At 40.2% G+C, this 16351-nt stretch overlaps 1 long non-coding RNA gene across 1 annotated transcript; it reads left to right on the plus strand.

Moving 5' to 3' along the window:
• The first annotated feature begins 1623 nt into the window (after window positions 1-1623).
• Window positions 1624-15555, plus strand: LOC133072070 (uncharacterized). The gene is made up of 3 exons (XR_009696619.1): window positions 1624-1937; window positions 3627-3697; window positions 14931-15555. It is a non-coding gene; the product is annotated as an uncharacterized LOC133072070 (long non-coding RNA).
• The last annotated feature ends 796 nt before the right edge of the window (window positions 15556-16351 follow it).

Below are 16351 nucleotides of genomic sequence, written 5' to 3' on the forward strand. Positions count from 1 at the left end.
ATAATCACTAACACTTATTGACTGTCTATTATGCACTAGGTCCATTCCTGAGCATTTGACACGTATTCTTTAATTTAGTCCTCACAATGATGCTGCAGTGGAGGAGATGCTAATATCATCTTATTTTACAGATGATGTATTTGGGGAACAGAAAACAACTTCATAGAGTTTTTGAGATACTATTTGGAATGTTTAGCATAGAGCTTGATACTTATAAATGCCAAGTAAAGATTGTTATTAATGTAAATTTATTAGCTTAACCTTGTTTTTCCTTTTTAAGCCCTCTCCAACAGTTATTCCAAAATTCACAGCCTCTTTGGTCTGGACCCTTGCATCAGGCAGTGAGTTAGGATGTACTGATCAAATGCAAAATACATTGAACTTCTAACATTTGTTCCAGGAGAGAATATTCTTATTTCTCCAGTATGTGATTCTGATTCATGATACTGGGCAGGACCACCAAGGAGAGCTTTAATCCAATATATTACTAATCAGTCATTTTGATGACTTCCAAGAGGCATCCGCTATATCATCAAAAAAGCAAGAGAGTTCCAGAAAAAACATCTATTTCTGCTTTATTGACTATGCCAAAGCCTTTGACTATGTGTATCACAATAAACTGTGGAAAATTCTGAAAGAGATGGGAATACAAGACCACCTGACCTGCCTCTTGAGAAATCTGTATGCAGGTCAGGAAGCAACAGTTAGAACTGGACATGGAACAACAGACTGGTTCCAAATAGGAAAAGGAGTACGTCAAGGCTGTATGTTGTCACCCTGCTTATTTAACTTATATGCAGAGTACATCATGAGAAGTGCTGGGTTGGAGGAAGCACAAGCTGGAACCAAGATTTCCGGGAGAAATATCAATAACCTCAGATATGCAGATGACACCACCTTTATGGTAGAAAGTGAAGAAGAGCTAAAGAGCCTCTTGATGAAAGTGCGCTTTAGCAGAGTGAAAAAGTTGGCTTAAAACTCAACATTCAGAAAACTAAGATCATGACATCTGGTCCCATCGCTTCATGGCAAATAGATGGGGAAACAGTGGAAACAATGGCTGACTTTATTTTTCTGGGCTCCAAAATCACTGCAGATGGTGATTGCTGCCATAAAATTAAAAGATGCTTGCTCCTTCGAAGAAAAACTATGACCAACCTAGACAGCATATTAAAAAGCAGACATTACTTTGCTGACAAAGGTCCATCTAGTTAAAGCTATGGTTTTTCCAGTGGTCATGTATGGATGTGAGACTATAAAGAAAGCTGAGCACTGAAGAATTGATCCTTTTGAACTGTGGTGTTGGAGAAAACTCTTGAGAGTCCCTAGGACTGCAAGGAGATTCAACCAGTCCATCCTAAAGGAGATCAGTCCTGAATATTCATAGGGCTTCCCTGGTGGCTCAGATGATAAAGCATCTGCCTGCAGTGCAGGAGACCTGGGTTCAGTACCTACGTTGTGAAGATCCCCTGGAGAAGGAAATGGCAGCCCATTTGAGTTCCCGTGCCTGGAAAATCCCATGGACAAAGGAGCCTGGAAGTCTACAATCCATGGGGTCACTAAGAGTTGGTCACGACTGATCGACCTCACTTCTCACTTTCTTTCATTCATTGGCAGGACTGATGCCGAAACTGAAACTCCAATACTTTGGCCACCCGATGTGAAGAACTGACTCCTTGGAAAAGACCCTGATGCTGGGGAAGATTGAAGGCAGGAGAAGGGGATGACAAAGGTTGAGATGGTTGGATGGCAGCATAGACTCAATGAACATAAGTTTGAGTAAGCTACGGAAGTTGGGGATGGACTGTGAAGCCTGGCATGCTGCAGTCCATGGGGTTGCAAAGACTCAGACATGACTGAGTGACTGAACAGAACTGAAGGGGCACCTAGCAGGTGCTTTGGCTCCATCGATGCACTTTTGGACAGTTGATCCAAATGTAAGTTCCTTGTTTGGTTGTCCTCAGAAGGGCAGAGCAGGAGGCAGTGTAGTGCAGAAAAAGAGCCAAGTCTCTGTCAGGTACTGGGGAGACGAGACAGAGCTGGATCTGAATCCTGATCCCTTTGCTCACCCAAGAGTTCTGTCATCTGTGGTCTGGGACAAGCTGGTTCAAGTACTTCAACCAGAAATACCTCATAGGACTATTTGGTGGCATTAGTGGTAAAGAATCCGCCTGCTAATGCAGGAGATGCAAGAAACATGGGTTTGATCCCTCGGTTGGGAAGATCCCCTGGAGAAGGAAATGGCAACCCACTCCAGTATTCTTGCCTGGAGAGTCCCGTGGACAGAGGAGCCTGGCAGGCAACAGTCCAAAGGATCACAAAGAGTCGGACATGACTGAGGACACCAACAGCAGACAAAACAAGGGAAAGTATAGAAAGCTCCTAGTGCACTGTCTGCCATAGTGCCAGGGCTCAGTAAGTACAACTACAGGATAAGGATGGCTTTGGTTACTAAGACCAACCCATCAGCAATGTTCAGATACCCTAGAGAGGATAAATAGCTTAATCCAATGGCTGGGCAGTCATCACAGGCAGAGATTACAGAGGATGAGCTCTAGTCAGGCTAGTGTATGACTGAGTAGCATACAGGAATTTCCTTCATGGAACCAGTAAATGGTGAGGCTTTTGGGTATGGGGAAGCAGGGGCTGTATCTAAAGAAAACACAAATTCCAATTTTCTTTGAAAACATGATACAATATGCTAGGTGCCTTGGTGGAGAGTGGATTTGTCTTTTTTTTAAATAATTTACTTATATCTATTTTTGGTTGTGTTGGGTCTTCTTTCTACACACAGACTTTCTCTAGTTGCGGTGAGTGGAGGCTACTCTCTAATTGCTATGCACAGGCTTCTCATCACGGTGGTTTCTCTTTTTGCAAAGCACAAGCTCCAGAGCACCGGCTCACTAGTTGTGGCACACAGGCTTAGTTGCTCCATGGTATATGGATCTTCCCAGACCAGGGATTGAACCTGCGTCCCCTGCAATGGCAGGTGGATTTTTATCCACCATACCCCCAGGGAAGTCCAGTTGAGAGTATTTTTGAGGGTATCTACACAGAAAAGTGAGTTTTTTTCAGAATGGAAATGGAATGGAGGCTGTGTTTGCCAAGGTGGTAGGAACTTGCTTTCATCCTCTGGAGGTCTCCTAGGGGTACTGTCAAGACCGCCAGTGTTGTGTCTGCATGTTTCCGGAGGAGCTGGACCCTTGAACAAAGGTTCTTAGTGATGGTCTGCCACAAAACAGCAGAGCAGCCAGAACTAAATGGGCCTCCTGGCTTCTACGGTGGATTTTTCAGTGGTAACCAGTGTGGACCGACAACCTAAGATGCCTTCCTGATATTTCCAAGTTTTCTACAGTTAACACTCACCCATGGTTCAATCAAAGATGCTTCTAAAACCATGGGGAAAGGAGGTCCTAAGATTGCCTCCAGTTGGATTCTCTGCCAACTTGGTGAGATGTGGGATGCACAAAAAATATACAAAGTTTCTTACATGCCCAATTATAGAGTAAGATTAATATTTGCTATATATGTCAGGCAGACGGTTTTTGAGATCCCTTGATGACATCATGGGGAGATTAAACATAAAGTAAATGCTTCGCTATTTAGAGTTCCTTCTCTCTTCACAGAAAGCTCCACTGAGTCTCATCAGACAGTAAGGACCTACGTGCTTCTGCTTGAAATTCAGGATGTAGGACTGGTTTGTATCAATACCTCGAGTTCAGTGGATTACAAACTTGAGCATGCATCAGAATCACCTGGAGAGCTTATTATAACAAAGGTTGCTAGGCTTCTCTCCTAGAGTTCCTAATCCAGTAAAGTCTAATGCTGCCAGAGAATTTTCATTTCTAACAAGTTCCCAGGTGACATTGAGTCCACTCTGAAAACCACACCTATAGAAGGCAACCTAACAGATGCTGGGTTTGGATTTTCTTTCAAGCCAATTTTTAGAGGAAATGCCTTTCTTATGTAGCATGAATTTATATTCTTGCTTTAGAACCTTGTCTTCTATTCCCACTGTATGCTCCACCAAGTCCAATTGTACAAGTTGACTTCTGGAAATTTCTATTTTTAATGCCCATTTTTCACATCAGGGTTTGTGAGAGCACTGGATAAAATTATGGCACTATTCTCTCACATTTGAATGCTTCAGGTTTTTTTTTTTTTTTCTTGTAAATTTTACTGTTAGAGGAAACTCTGAACTCGTCTCTTTAGTAACCATACGTATTCTGCATTGAACTTATGATTTCTAGGGTTCTAATCAGGGTGAGAAAGCAGAGATTGAAATTTGTGAGATATATACACATATATCATCCCACCATTTTATTTTTTTCAAGTACAACCTACCCAAGTCTCTTATCTGAGTGGGTTTTAAAAAGCCATTTTGTGTGACAAATTGTATCCAATTTTTTCTTGCACCCTGTAGATATTTTTTCATGGACTGATGAACAGAGTATAGAATCTGTTATAGAAATTAAATAGTGTAGTGGGTCAAAGCTTGGGCTTTGCTGACAGATATTCCTCGGTTCAGATTTCAGTTCTGTTCCTTCATAAATAAGGGGTGACCTCGGGCAAGTCAATTTTTCCTCTTTGAGCCTCAGTTTTTTCACCAGGTAACAGAGATCGTGCCTGCACTTTGGGTTGCTGTGAGGGTTGACTAGATGATGTTAATAATAAGCATTCTAAATAGAATCTATGATTATTTCTTACAGATGATCCTTTTCCCAAACCTTTTAGCCCCCTCTGCAACTCAACTTTATAGGTTATAAAGACAAATTTCAGTGGAAAATTAGAGAAAAAATTTTTATTTGCCTATACTGAGTATTACAAGAAGGGGCTGTTAACAAACTACATAGTTTCACTGGTTATGATAAAGTAGATGTGTTTGCTTAGTGTTCACTCTTGTTTCACTGTTTACCTGAATCAGTATTATCTAAAAGAATTCACATGGTTCAAATAAACATCAGAAGACTGGAAAGCACCTTTCCCAACCACATAGCTCATGCTGGGTTAACATCAATACACTGGCTTAGCATCAATACACATGAAACCATTTGGATAACATCTCTTGCTGCTAACAGACTATTCATGGTACACAAGCATTTGCAGTTTAGATTAAACAAACCTGGCATATATATATATATTTTATATATATATATATATATATATATATATATATAAATGCAATGAAATAGTTTGTGTCAAGATTTAACAGCTTTTGTCTTCTAAATGCAGTTCATAACTTTATCCTTCTCAGGCTTTAGTTCTGTGTCACACGAACCTAAGTGAAGATGGGGCATAGCAAACAAAAGAAAGACCCTGGTTCACTTGAGACAAAACCAGATGTGTGCTGGGAGGGGCAAAAAATGAAATTGATTGGCAGGGTGTGGGGCACTGAATTAAAGAAAGTGAATGAAACAGGTGAAGAGGGAACAAGAAACGAAGAGCTCAGACATCCTGCTCAGCAGGCTGACTCTCTCCTGGGTGCCAACCGCTTCTCCATCTGTGAGCCCTTCGTCTCAAGAGATAGGGGTCCCTCCCCCTCGTCTGGCTCAGGTCAAGAACTTACGTATTGTCGGGAGAGAGCAGGGAACTTTGATTGACAGTTCCACCTGTGCTGCATACAATTTGTGGGGGTCGAGGGCAACCTCTCCACCCACCCTCCTGCCCCTGAGACTGAAATAGCCTGCTTGTTGTTACACATGTAAAAGGAATGGATGCTGAAAAGTGTAACTTAGCTACTACAAAAAACACAAATAAATTTATTCGTTTACATTTGTTCATTTAACGTGAAAGAAAAAAATGACATAGGCTTAGAATAACAGCTAAAAGCATCTTAAAAATACAGCTCTACCCCCCTCCCCCCAGCTTACCCAAATTCTTAAGTTAGCATGCTATGTTCATTGAATTATCTGAAAGTTAATATTTGATGTAAATATCCAAGACGGCAAGATAAAACTCATTAAAAGGAATAATGTTCGCTTGAAAAGTTCATTTATTTTCATCCAATGCAGTGGCTATTTTGGCATTCACTTTTAATAGCAGCAGTAATAAAAACTTTGGCAATCCTGTTAATTTATTGAAGGCTATCTGATAGCTAGTAAATATTCAATACAGACCCATATATTTTAATCCACTTTCCATAAGTACTTTACCTAACAGTTTTTCTCTCATGTAATCAATTTAATATTTTTAATGCTTAATATTTTAATTAGTCTTCAATTTGGAGAGATGGAATAGGAATTTAAGCTTAAGATACAAAATTTTATATACAAGCTGAAGAAAAAGTTAAAAATCTGTAAACTGCTTAGGAAATGGAAAATTATTCTAAAATATATGCCATACATTTTATATTAAATGAACACTGAATCATAAATGTTTCTTCTTTCAAATCTTTAATATTCAGCAATTAATCCCTCCTTAATATCCTTTGGCATTAAATTTAATTGACCTTAGTTGTGTCAATTAGACGCACTTGTATTATTTATGAGTTTTTTATGAATTGTCTTTATCAGGTCTTTAGAACTTCAGGCCACTTGCTTATTCATCACCTTCTTCATCAAATCCTCACCTTAAAATATGGGGATTTTTGAAAGTTTCTAATACAGTAAAACATCTACCGATCTCTGTGTTTTCATGAAAGCAGCAAACATGTTCTGTAAAGGACCAGATAGTAAATACTTTAGGCTTTGTAGGCTACATGCTGTCTCTGTCACCTCTTCTTTTTTAATAACCTTTTAAAATATAAAAACTCTTCTGGGCTGAAAGGCTGTACAAAAGCAGGCTGCAGATTACATTTGGTGCATGGCCTTCGTTTTCCAACTTCTGTAACACATCCTTTCATTTTATGAAACATTATACATACAAAAGGCTATAAGATATGTTTGTAAGCTTAAATAATAATTTCATAAACTAATATTTGCACTTAATTCAAGAAGTAGAATGTCATAACCAAGGCCTCAAAAACTCCTTATTTGCCACTTGTAGAATTAATAGCATCTTCGGGCCTTCATTCATTTTTTATCTTTTCAGGAAATTTTTTAGCTGAATTCCTTTTCTAATTTAGCTAGCTCGTCAAAAAGTATTTATTAAAGATATTTTGTGTTCCAAGCATTCTTCTAGACTCCCAAGGAACATATATTGTGTGATGAAGATAAATATTGCATACATAAAGAAATAACACAAATTTAAATAATATCTGAGGGTAGAGAATGGTGGTACTTAAAGATGACATGATGAGTGTTAGGCCATATTTTTAAATTAGTGCCATGAGACTTACTGATGGATTGAGCAGGCAATCTCTGTGAGAGAGAAATCTCAAGGATGAGGAAAATTTTCCTGAGAAGTTGAGTAGGTAGTGAAGCCATTTTATACAATAAGGAAGACTTTAAGAGGGCAAGACTCAGTAGTTATATTGGGGCCATGTGAAATTTCATACTTCTTAAGATACCCCAATGGAAATTTCAGTAGACACTTGGATATTCAAGGTTGGGGCCACAGAGCTGGATGACGTCACCAATAGAAATAGTAGATAATAAAAGTAGGTAAGGAGAAAACAAGGATATAGGAGCAAGCCCTGGAGGACTGAAACAACTAGAAACTTACTGGAAGAGAAAGAGTAAAAAGGAGATGGTGAGACATGCCAAGTCATGTCAGGTAAAATTCTCAATGCTGGTGAGGAGATCCTGGAAACTTAAAGAAGAAATGGGAGAGTGGTCAACCAAGATTAAAAAACGAAAACAAGAACAGAAACAAAAAACTCTTCAGAGGCTGAGAAAACTGAACACCTTGATTTTAGTAAGATTATTTTATGATCTTGATAATAGCGTTCTGGAAGAATGATCAGGGTAAAAACCAATGACCTGGTTGGAATGGACTGAGCAGAATGGCAGATGCACCCTTCAGAGGAGTTTGCAGGGAAGGGAGCCAAGAAATTAGGTGCTAGCTGAAGGGAACTTTTTTTTTTTTTCTTTTTTCAAAATCAGTGATATGAAGTGAGTTTATATACAATTTAAAACCAAAATAGTCCAAGAAATGTCTTAGTGATATTGCCCTAACTCTGTGCCAGTTATCTGAAACTGCATGATAAAGTACTCCAAATCTTACTGGTATAAAGCAAGCATTTATTATGCTCATAGACTTTGTGGGTTGCAAGTTTGGATACAGCACAGTCAGGTAAGTTTGTGTATACTCTACAATAGAGATTCGCAAGTGTTTTCTGTAAAGGGGCAAATATTAACAGTAAATATTCTAGGCTTTGCAAATCCAATAGTCCCTGTCACAGCAACTCAACTCAGCCATTAGAGCACTGAAACAGCCACAGATAATACGTAAAAGAAAGAGGATGGCTGCATTCCAATAAAACTTTACTTTAAAAAAATTAGGTGTCAGCTGGACGTAGCCAACAGGTCCTAGGTTGTAGACACCTGGCCTGATATGTCTGAGGCCTCATCTGGAAGACAGGACTTGGGGTTGGAGGTGGAGACTTGCCAGCTGGGGCAGGAACGCTGCAGCTCCTCCAGCATTTCTTTCCATTTTGGTAGTCTTTCCACAGAATCTCTCAAAAATGGCAGCTTCAGGTTAGTGACACTCTTAAAATGGCAGCTCAGGGCTTGAAAATGAGCATTCCAGGGAAAAAATGGGAGTATCTGACAAAACGTGGTCCACTGAAGAAAGAAACTGCAAACCACTTCAGTATTCTTGCCTTGAGAACCCCATGAGCAGCATGAAAAGGCAAAAAAGATAGGACACTGAAAGATGAACTCCCCGGGTTGGTAGTTGCCCAACATGCTACTGGAGATCAGTGGAGAAATAACTCCAGAAAGAATGAAGAGACAGAGCCAAAGCTAAAACAACACCCAGTTATGGATGTGACTGGTGATGGAAGTAAAGTCCAGTGCTGTAAAGAGCAATACTGCATAGGAACCTGGAAAGTTAGGTCCATGAATCAAGGCAAATTGGAAATGGTCAAACAGGAGATGGCAAGAGTAAACATTGACATTCTAGGAATCAGTGAACCAAAATGGACTGGAATGGGTGAATTTAACTCAGATGACCATTATATCTACTACTGTGGGCAAGAATCCCTTAGAAGAAATGGAGTAGCCATCACAGTCAACGGAAGAGTCGGAAATGCAGTACTTGGATGCAATCTCAAAAACGACAGAATGATCCCTGTTTGTTTCCAATGAAAACCATTCAATATCACAGTAATCCAAGTCTATGCCCCAACCAGTAATGCTTAAGAAGCTGAAGTTGAACAGTTCTATGAAGACCTACAAGATCTTCTAGAACTAACACCCAAAAAAGATGTCCTTTTCATCATAGGGGACTGGAATGCAAAAGTAGGAAGTTAAGAGATACCTGGAGTAACAGGCAAATTTGGCCTGGAGTACAAAATAAAGCAGGGCAAAGGCTAACAGAATTTTCCCAAGAGAATGCACTGGTCATAGTAAACACCCTCTTCCAACAACACAAGAGAAGACTCTACACATGGACATCACCAGATGGTCAATACTGAAACCAGATAGATTATATTCTTGGCAGCCAAAGATGGAGAAACTCTATACAGTCAGCAAAAACAAGACCGGGAGCTGACTGTGGCTCAGATAATGAACTCCTTACTGCCAAATTCAGACTTAAATTGAAGAAAGTAGGGAAACCCATTAGGCCATTCAGGTATGACCTAAATCAAATCCCTTATGATTATACAGTGGAAGTGACAGATTCAAGGGATTCAATCTGATAGTGTGCTTGAAGAACTATGGATGGAGGTTTGTGACATTGTACAGAAGACAGGGAGCAAGACCATCCCAAAGAAAAAGAAATGCAAAGAAGCAAAATGGTTGTCTGAGGAGGCCTTAGAAATAGCTTTGAAAAGAAGAGAAGTGAAAAGCAAAGAAGAAAAGGAAAGATATACGCATTTGAATGTAGAGTTCCAAAGAATAGCAAGGATATATATGAAAGCCTTCCTCAGTGATCAGTGCAAAGAAATAGAAGAAAACAATAGAATGGGAAAGACTAGAGATCTCGTCAAGAAAATTAGAGATACCAAGGGAATTTTTCATGCAAATATGGGCACAGTAAAAGACAGAAATGGTATGGACCTAACAGAAGCAGAAGATATTAAAAAGAGATGGGAAGAGTACACAGAAAGTGCTGCATTCAATTTGCCAGCAAATCTGGAAAACTCAGCAGTGGCCACAGGACTGGAAAAGGTCAGTTTTCTTTCCAATCCCAAAGAAAGACAATGCCAAAAAATGTTCAAACTACCACACAATTGCACTCATCTCACACACTAGCAAATTAATGCTCAAAATTCTTCAAGCAAGGCTTCAACAGTACATGAACTGCAAACTTCCAGACGTTCAAGCTGAATTTAGAAAAGGCAGAGGAGCCAGAGATCAAATTGCCCACATCTGTTGGATCATTGAAAAAGCAAGAGAGTTCCAGAAAAACATCTACTTCTGCTTTATTGACTAGGCCAAAACCTTTGACTGTGTAGATCACAATAAACTGTGGAAAATTCTTCAAGAGATGGGAATACCAGACCACCTGACCTGCCTCCTGTGAAATCTGTATCTAGATCAACAGTTAGAACTGGACGTGGATCTGTTTTGCATAAAGGGTTGTCGTTACCATCTTTCTAAATTCCATATATATGTGTTAGTATGCTGTAATGTTCTTTATCTTTCTGGCTTACTTCACTCTGTATAATGGGCTCCAGTTTCATCCACCTCATTAGAACTGGTTCAAATGAATTCTTTTTACTGGCTGAGTAATATTCCATGGTGTATATGTACCACAGCTTCCTTATCCATTCATCTGCTGATGGGCATCTAGGTTGCTTCCATGTCCTGGCTATTATAAACAGTGCTGCGATGAACATTGGGGTGCACGTGTCTCTTTCAGATCTGGTTTCCTCAGTGTGTATGCCCAGAAGTGTGATTGCTGGGTCATATGGCAGTTCTATTTCCAGTTTTTTAAGAAATCTCCACACTGTTTTCCATAGCGGCTGTACTAGTTTGCATTCCCACCAACAGTGTAAGAGGGTTCCCTTTTCTCCACACCCTCTTCAGCATTTATTGCTTGTAGACTTTTGGATAGCAGCCATCCTGACTGGCGTGTAATGGTACCTCATTGTGGTTTTGATTTGCATTTCTCTGATAATGAGTGATGTTGAGCATCTTTTCATGTGTTTGTTAGCCATCTGTATGTCTTCTTTGGAGAAATGTCTGTTTAGTTCTTTGGCCCATTTTTTGATTGGGTCATTTATTTTTCTGGAATTGAGCTTCAAGAGTTGCTTGTATATTTTTGAGATTAATCCTTTGTCTGTTTCTTCATTTGCTATTATTTTCTCCCAATCTGAGGGCTGTCTTTTCACCTTACTTATAGTTTCCTTTGTTGTGCAAAAGCTTTTAAGTTTCATTAGGTCCCATTTGTTTAGTTTTGCTTTTATATATAGCATGAGACAAGTGCTCGGGCCTGGTGCACTGGGAAGACCCAGAGGAACCGGGTGGAGAGGGAGGTGGGAGGGGGTATCGGGATGGGGAATACGTGTAAATCTATTGCTGATTCATGTCAATGTATGACAAAACCCACTGAAAAAATAAATAAATAAATAAAAAAAGAACTGGACGTGGAACAGCAAACTGGTTCCAAATTGGGAAAGGAGTACGTCAAGGCTGTATCTTGTCACCCTGCTTATTTAACTTATATGCAGAGTACATCACAAGAAATGCGAGACTGGATGAAGCAGTAGCTGGAATAAAGATTGCTGGGGGAAATATCAATAACCTCAGATATGCAGAGGACACCACTCTTATGGCAGAAAGCAAAGAACTAAAGAGCCTCTTGATGAAAGTGAAAGAGGAGAGTGAAAAAATTGGCTTAAAACTCAACATTCTGAGATCATGGCATCTGGTCCCATTACTTCAAGGCAAATAGATGGGGAAACAATGGAAACAGTGAGAGACTTTTTTTGGTTTGGTCTCCAAAATCACTGCAGATGGTGACTGCAGCCATGAGATTAAAAGATGTTTGCTCCTTGGAAGAAAAGCTATGACCAACCTAGACAGCATATCAAAAAGTAGAGACATTACTTTGCCAACAAAGGTCTGTCTAGTCAAGGCTATGGTTTTTCCAGTAGTCATGTATGGATGTGAGAGTTGGACTATAAAGAAAGATGAGCGCCAAAGAATTGATGCTTTTGAATTGTGGTGTTGGAGAAGACTCTTGAGAGTCCCTTGGACTGCAAGGAGATCCAACCCGTCTATCCTAAAGGAAATCAGTCCTGAATATTCATTGAAAGGACTGATGCTGAAGCTGAAACTCCCAGTACTTTGGCCACCTGATGCAACGAACTCACTCATTTGAAAAGACCCTAATGCTGGGAAAGATTGAAGGCAGGAGGAGAAGGGGACGACAGAGGATAAGATGGTTGGATGGCATCAACGACTCAATGAACATGAGTTTGAGTAAGTTATGGGAGTTAGTAATGGACAGGGAAGCCTGGTGTGCTGCAGTCCATGGGGTTGCAAAGAGTCAGACACAACTGAGTGACTGAACTGAACACAGATTTTTCCTACCTAATCTTGAAAGTCCTGGAATGTCACTTCTACTGTATTTCGTTTGTTTTGATGTAGTCACAAAGCTCCCCCGAAGTTCAAGGAGAGAGAAAAGAAGGAATGTTTGAAGGGAGGAACTTTGAAATTTATGGACATGTTTAAAATCACCATACTTTCTAAGAAATTATCTAAAGGTCAAGAGACTTTTTTTTTTTCAGAAGGAAATTTTGAAGTTTGGATATTTCCAAAATTTTGGTTAAAAATAGAGAATTGGGTCATACTGTCATTTTGTAATTTTCTTTAGAATCGTACTGAAAATAAAAAGGCTCCTTACAAAACTCAACCATGATGGTGCTTAACTGGATTCAGACTACTTGTTTTACTGAAAAGAAGAAACACATTATTGACCTCTTTATCGTTTGACTGTGTAGACTTAACATCAGTTGATATTTTGTGTTTTTGGTTTGTCCACTGAGCATAAAAGTGGGTATCTGACTCTTAGAAATATAATAAAGTTTATTTGGACATCTATGGTAGGCTGAATAATGGCCCCAAAGATATCTGGAACCTGGGAGTGATAACTTCATACACCAGAGGAACTTTGCAGATTGATTAAGGATCTTGAGATGGAAAAGTTATCCTGAATTATCCAGAGGGGTCTTAAGCATAATATGTGTCCTTAAATAAGTGAGGCAGAGCGAGATTTGACCAGAAGAGAAAGTAAGAGATGTGATGAGAGGTTGTTTTAAGCCACCAATAGGAAGCTAATGAATCCTCTTATATAGTTCTTGGGACTATATAAGTTTTATTGGCACAGTTGTTTGTGCATGACATAAATTGAGATGACTTGGTTTTCTGTGATTCTGTGAGGGTTAACATGAAACTGTAGCTGGAGTGTCTGTTCATGGTGCTTGCTCAATTCAGTTCAGTTCAGCTGCTCAGTCGTGTCTGACTGTTTGTGACCCCATGAATCACAACACACCAGGCCTTCCTGTCCATCACCAACTCCCAGAGTTTACCCAAACTTATGTCCATCGAATGGTGATGTCATCCAGCCATCTCATCCTCTGTCGTCCCCTTCTTCTCCTGCCCCCAATCCCTCCCAGCATCAGGGTCTTTTCCAGTGAGTCAGCTCTTCACATCAGGTGGCCAAAGTATTGGGAGTTTCAGCTTCAGCATCAGTCCTTCCAATGAGCACCCAGGACTGACCTCCTTTAGGATGGACTGGTTGGATCTCCTTGCAGTCCAAGGGACTCTCAAGAGTCTTCTCCATACCACACTTCAAAAGCATCAATTCTTTGGCGCTCAGCTTTCTTCACAGTCCAACTCTCGCATCCATGCATGACCACTGGAAAAACCATAGCCTTGACTAGACGGACCTTTGTTGTAATGTCTCTGCTTTTTAATATGCTATCTAGGTTGATCATAACTTTCCTTCCAAGGAGTAAGCATCTTTTAATTTATGGCTGCAAGCACCATCTGCAGTGATTTTGGAGCCCCCAAAATAAAGTCAGCCACTGTTTCCACGGTTTCCCCATCTATTTGCCATGAAGTGATGGGACCAGGTGCCATGGTCTTAGTTTTCTGAATGTTGAGCTTTAAGCCAACTTCTTCACTTTCCTCTTTCTCTTTCATCAAGAGGGTTTTTAGTTTCTCTTCACTTTCTGCCATAAGGGTGGTGTCCTCTGCATATCTGAGGTTATTGATATTTCTCCTGGCAATCTTGATTCCAGCTTGTGCTTCTCCCAGCCCAGCGTTTCTCCCGTAGATGTAAGTTAAATAAGATACATGTTAACTAAATGATTAGAAAGTGGAAGACCACAAATGTGGGGTGAAATCAGAAGGTGGAACTGATAAAAAGCCTCATGAAGGAAAGGTCACAATGAAGCAGGGCTGAAGTTGAAAAGTTCCAGGGAAGACTGAAGGTGGTATCTCAGTATCTAGTGCTGGCCGGACAAAGCTGCCTTCCCCCAGGACTTGAGTCAAGCCCCCATTGTGGAGTGGAGGGATGAGGGGGGCCATTTATTCATTCAGCCCTGAGGACCCAGCATGTCTCAAGCATGTGCTGTTCCTACAGACACATAGGGATCAGTAAATTTCTCCAGTGCCTAGTGCACAGACTGAGGCAGGAGTGGTCTCAACAAGAATGAACAGAGGGCTTCTTCCTCCTGCATACCCTCACTAATTAAAAATGTTTTCAATTCCTTTTAAAATAGGAATCTATTAAATGCCAGACTTCTAAGTTTAATGCTTTGAAAATATTTTTACATGTGGCCAGTAAAAAGCTGATGACCCACGGGGAAAGCATTCAGGTTCATAATGTTTAGGCACCTTACTGACTGTTTGTTTATATCATGTCTGTTCCAGCTGCTCCCTAGAAGCAACAAAGATGAAGGCTCATGGATTCTGGAGCAGGAACCTGGGTTTGAATCCTAGTTTTTCCACCAGTTAGATTTGTGACTTTGGACGGAAGTTATGTACCCTCTGTGTGCCTCCACTCCCTCATTTACAAAATATTAATAGAAAAAATAATTGTATCTGTCCCATAAGTTCTTATAAGAACTGAAAGGTTGATCATTGTAACACGCTAGCAGTATCAGCACACACTAAGTGTTGTATGTTTGTTGAGTTAAAAGTATTAAAAACTTTAAGAGTTTCTAAGAAAGCACATTCATACTCTGTAAATTGCTTGAATTTTCAGAGGATGTTTTCCTTCTTGTTATTTCCCATGCCCACTTTCCAAAAGTCCTCATGACGAATTTCCACTTACCATTTAACAAATGCAAATAGAGCTCCGTCTGTAACAGCCAAGTGAACCCACATGTTTCATGAGCGTCAGTAATGGGGACAGTAAAGGCTTCACAGCCTAGAAGAGAGAAGAAAGCTTGTGAATGCGATCGGAAATGAGGTATTCCTTCTGCCACTTCTCAATCATTTCAAACCCTTTCAGGCTCAAATAAGTGCTGGGGGATGTGACTCATGGCCACTGACTCAGGGCGGAGAGGCAACACGCTTACTGGCTCTGCTGATTGGACCAAACTGCGTTCAAATCCTGACCCAGTGCTTACCCAATGACATCACAAGCAAGTTCAGTCAGTTTGCTTAATTTGAAATGAAAAAATTGGCTGCTTTGGCTAAATCCTAAAACAGGCATCTCTATGCAGCCCAATCATTTAGCAAATCATACCAGTCCTTGGCTAGACAAATCCTACTTGTCCATAGTAAGACTGTTTGCAGGGTGGTGTTCAGAGGTTGGAGCACCTAGGGATCCAACAGGCATATTTGCATTTGTTGGTGAGAAAAGGAAAGCAATGCTACCTCCAGCTTATCTCTCTGCCTTTACTTTTGTTTAGCCTTTTAGAAATTGAAAGCATCCAGGCAAATCCTCTGGCAAATCTGGCAAATATTAAGAGAAAGAGGGGGCTTCCCAGATGACTCAAGTGGTAAAGAATCCTCCTGCCAATGGGGGAGATGCAGGTTCCATCCCTAGGTCTGGAAGATCCCCCAGAAGAGGAAATGGCAATCCACTCCAATATTCTTGCCTGGAGAATCCTATGGGCAGAGGAGCCTGGCGGGCTACAGTCCAGGGGGTCCCAAAGAGTCAGACACAACTGAGAGACTCAACAACAACAACAACAAAGAAAAAAGACATTAATAGTTTTCTTTTGAAAGACAAATTCTTTTCCATCTTTGGAATATAGTTGATATACGATATTATGCTAGTTTCAGGTATACTATCTAATAATTTCATGTCTGCATATATTATGGTGTGACTACCACAGCGAGTC

Source organism: Dama dama, chromosome 18 (genome assembly GCF_033118175.1).
Source record: "Dama dama isolate Ldn47 chromosome 18, ASM3311817v1, whole genome shotgun sequence".
NCBI classification, from domain to species: domain Eukaryota; kingdom Metazoa; phylum Chordata; class Mammalia; order Artiodactyla; family Cervidae; genus Dama; species Dama dama.